At 32.1% G+C, this 4,544-nt stretch overlaps 1 long non-coding RNA gene across 2 annotated transcripts; it reads right to left on the reverse strand.

Annotated features, from left to right (window-relative positions):
* Positions 1 to 1,242: 1,242 nt before the first annotated feature.
* Positions 1,243 to 2,345, reverse strand: LOC136064509 (uncharacterized). Of its 2 annotated transcripts, XR_010626131.1 has the most exons (4): positions 2,108 to 2,345; positions 1,790 to 2,010; positions 1,584 to 1,676; positions 1,243 to 1,436 (listed from the first exon to the last, which is right to left on the reverse strand). It is a non-coding gene; the product is annotated as an uncharacterized LOC136064509 (long non-coding RNA). The 2 variants fall into 2 exon arrangements; XR_010626130.1 differs by having other exon boundaries at positions 1,243 to 1,676; positions 2,108 to 2,343.
* Positions 2,346 to 4,544: the final 2,199 nt, after the last annotated feature.

Genomic DNA, 4,544 nt, shown 5'->3' on the forward strand with positions numbered 1-4,544 from the left:
CAATACCCATCAACTTAAAATTTTTTTTTTTTTTTTCCTAAAAAAAATTTGCATTTGGCTTCCTCCTGGCGAAGTCATGGGTTGAATTTTTGTTTGAAATAAAATTTATCACCTTGATGGGTTTATGGTGTTAAAACCTTGATTTTTTTTTTCTTGCTAAATAAGAAAGTTGAATTGGGTAATAAAAATATAAGAACATGGGGCATTTTGCATTTGGTTTTATTAAGTGTGATCGGAATGTGGAAAGTGAAGGAACAGAGGAAGCTTCAAAAACTTCCATGGCTGCTTCTTTGATAGCTTAAACCAAAGTAAGTGAGAAACTTCTAGAATTGGGCTTTATTGTCAACCCCACACCAACAATCCAACAAAGTTTACATCCACGAACACAAAATGTTCGGAGATGAGCTTTTATGCTAACTTCAGATCACTGGAATGCAAAATGTCTAAATAAAAATGTAGTGTTGATGGAGGATGATGTTGCAAGCTAATAACTGCATAAAATTAGTGGCCATTGAAATTGCAAAAGCAATTTGGAAAATTGAACTGCAGATATGTCTTTGTGAAGTCTATCTTAATATTGGAGTCCTCTAAGCAAGAAGCAATATATGGATTGAAGGACAAACCAGTACCGTTCGGACCTCCCCAACAGATGTGGTTTAGAATTGGGGCAAAGAGCGATTTTGTGTTGAAAACCGGATGAGGACTCTCATTTTTCGTTTTGTTTTAACTGCAAGAACTTGTCTTTGCTTGTTTTATTTGAGTTTTTGATACAGGACAAAACCAAACTGATGCAAGAATAAAATTTTGAATAGCAGAAAAATAATTGATAGATAACCTAGGAGTTAGCATCTAGGATTGCTTGGAGTTTGCACCAAGCAACAAAGGACAAAACCTCTAGTCTACCTAGGGTTGGCTGAATTATCTGCTCTTATTCTTTACAAGAATTTCTTTAATAGCATCCACTGAATTAAAATTTGGAGAACAGAAAAATAATTGATAGATAAACTACTAGTTGGCATCTAGGATTGCTTGGAGTCAGCACCAAGCAACAAGGACAAAACCTCCAGGATTCTCTACCTTGGGTTGACTAAGTGATTTGCTCTTATTCTTTAAAAAAAAAAAAAAAAGTTGTTTTCTTTAATAGCATCCACTGAAGTTACATATCTACAATTCATATTTTCTTTAATAGCATCCACAACTCGTATTTTATAGCACTTGTAATGAACCATATGAACCAGTAGCTTCAATCTCAAATAGTTCTCCACCATCAAAGAACTTCTTTCCAACTCAAAATATATTACATTCGAATACAATATAATTTGTTACAAACTTACAATGTTTGCTTCTGCAGTTTCATTCACAACAGTACCATCACGGTGAGAATACGCCACTTCATACATCTCACCTCTCTCTATTTGCCTACCTTTCTTGTTTGCCTACAACATGGTCAGTACATTCGGCATATTAAAGCGAGAGTGTCGATTCGATGGTGTTGAATCACATTTATTTATACTTTAGAAAGCAAAATAATATAAGCTTTGTTAATTTTTGCATGTTATTAATATATATAATGTTGTTCTTACAATGCTATCTGCCATATGGGCATAGCTTTTGGAACCCAGCGTATACAGCTCCGTCTGCTTCCCACGCTGGTCTTTGTTATCTTTAGACAGGTCCTGCCAACATTTCAACAAAGTCACTACCAATTACAATAACAAGCTAATATATAATACTCTTGAGCATGGAACCTATAAAAGCAAAACATCTATACTATTGTAACTATTACTACCATGCCATTCTGAGAAAACCAGTACTCCACTAAGACATGAAATTGATTGTCATCAACCTCCGCGGTGATAGCTCAAGTAAAGCTTCCTTAGGAATGCCTAGCTTGTAGTACTTTGCCTTCAAGGATGCTTTGTGGCCCCTCTACAACTTCCCAATCCATGACAGTGCCCATTTCCTCTGCTTGGTAGGTTTGATGCGGTTTGCAGGAATTATCCATCGCGCCTACCATGTGTAAAGTTGAATTAACAAATGTCACATTTTCAACCTAATAACAAACTTGCATAAAACTTTAAACAAGTAATAAAGAAACCTCTTTTACCGTTGCTTTTTGCCTAAAACCTGAATGGCTTCCCAGCATCGATTCTTGAATTGTTGTGGCAGTGAAGGCCAATGAACATAATTGATTGGGCACATGTCATGCCTTCTTGCTACTGTTCCCAGCCATCTTGCTCAAGACCCAGCATTTTTCCCAACCGGCTTGCCCGCTTTATTTAATTGCAAGAACAATTTTTTCTCTGGTGGCATATTTCAAATGTCGTCAAACTGGTTAGGCCCACGTTTATTGGGTACGGTTTCTATTAAGTCATAATCCTCAAAATGTATGACAACTGATGATATAATAAGTAAAACTATCTTTTTTTTTTTTTTTTTAGATTGTTGTAATTATAATATTATAAGAAATACTTTTCTGCACAATGAATAAGAACCTACATAAATTTATTTTGTCAAGAGAACCAAACAAACTATGTTAGAATATTTATTACATGATTAAATAAATATACTTTATTATCAAACTAACTTTTTAATAGATTCTAAAAAATAATAATATTAGTAGTGATAAGTAATATTTTTGTCATGAGAACGTCATCTTAAGTTCAAATCAAACTATGTTTTGACAATTACACCTCCCGGTTAAGTTAAATAATTCATATGTCAATCTCACTTACTGAGAGCCACACGTTGTCTTCCATTTTAGTCAAATGATCCACGTGATGAGTTCCACTCTTTAAGAAGTATTAGGTGATTAAATATACTCTTTCTCTCTATTTACGAGTTTGGGATAAATAGACTTGTCAAGTGTAAGAGCGGATTGTCAACAAACACATTACTATTTTGGGATTAGGTTTAGTTGAACTCCTTCCTCTAATAGTGTAAATTCTAACATGATATCAAAGTCTCACATTGGCAGTGTGGAAACTTTGGTTTGATTTATGTATACTTTTTTTTTTTTTTGGGAAAAGAAAATGCTTGGTATGATTTATGTATACTATTACTAATTAAGACTCTTTACCTAATAGCTTAAAAATTTTAGGTTTGAATATTCTAATAAACTTTACTATGCTATTAGTCCATTTATCTTTCTGGAGTAAAAGTCATCAAATATCTTGTATCCTTGTGACTTTTTTTTTTCTTTCTTTAAATAGAAGAATGAAATTCTTCATAATAGAAATATATCTATCCTATTCAGATAAATCCTGCCCCAGGAAAGAGAAAAAAAAAATCCTAAGTCTGCCACACCAAATACATTGGTCCAAAACTCCAAATATGACTTTTAAAATTATCATCGCTGTCTTGACTTGATCATAACACAGAATCCAAATGTTAACAACCAAAAGCCCAAAAGTATACATATACTATAAGTTGAAATGTGTGATCATGGTCTTCTCATTATTAATTCCAGACCCTTATAATTTTGGTGGCAGCTTTATTCATCATAGATAAAGATTCAAGATTTAGCCCACATTATAAATAAATCATGCAGAAAAAGAAAAAGAAAAAAATCCCATATCATCATTTGAACATTAGGTGAAGCTCTAGCTTTTCCAAGAAATTGAAGTTATTACATATGTGTTTGAACATTAGGTAAAGAACTTGGATTCAAATCTTTCCCTTGAACTTCTTATAAATTTAGTTACGTTGATAAGGTATTCTTCTCTTTAGAATTAATTAGGTTTTCATTTATGTCTACAAATAATAAATTAAGAAATCCTTGTTAGGGAAGGAAGTGATAATGAATTGAGATAGTCTCTGGTGACCATATCTCTAGCTTCCTTGTGTAAACCTAAAAATTATCCCATAAAAGGAAAAAAATTTTATCAAAAATGATATCATCTAGTGAGTTCCAATTAGCTGAACTAGCAAAACCTCTTATTATTAAACCTTACCTAGACCAAAAACCAATTAGTATAAAGAACAATCATCATGGAGTATACATTATAGGTTAAATTTTATGGTGTATATATAAAATAAATGACCTCATCCTAAAATATCATCATTGTTTTTATTTATGAAAGTTTGCTTTTGTCAAGGTTTGAGGCTTCAAAATTTTCTTTTTTTTTTAACCAAAAACGAAAGTCTATATTGTGTATATTTCTCAATTTTTATGTCTATGATTTGACTAATTTTGTCTTTTCACCATGATAAAATGCTTGGGATACTTGGTATAAAATTATTGCAAATTATTCTTAACATAATCTTTGACCATTATGATATACTCTCAATTATTACCTTGATAAGACTATATTTGAAATATTTCATTTTCTTATACTCCTTTTACAAAATTTGTTGTCGCAAAAAGGGGAAAAGTAATAAAAAGTAACATAAGTTGGAACAAATGAGCATAGCTAGTAGAAATATGGTTGCTTTTACTCATGGGAAAAGATTGTGTGGTTAGCCTGTATTGTATATAAGCAACATCAAAGCTTCTAAATCATACTAATAACATATAACTTAAAAGTTTCATACTAGTTTAAGAG

This window comes from Quercus suber, unplaced genomic scaffold (assembly GCF_002906115.3).
Source record: "Quercus suber isolate HL8 unplaced genomic scaffold, Cork oak 2.0 scaffold_699, whole genome shotgun sequence".
NCBI classification, from domain to species: Eukaryota; Viridiplantae; Streptophyta; class Magnoliopsida; order Fagales; family Fagaceae; genus Quercus; species Quercus suber.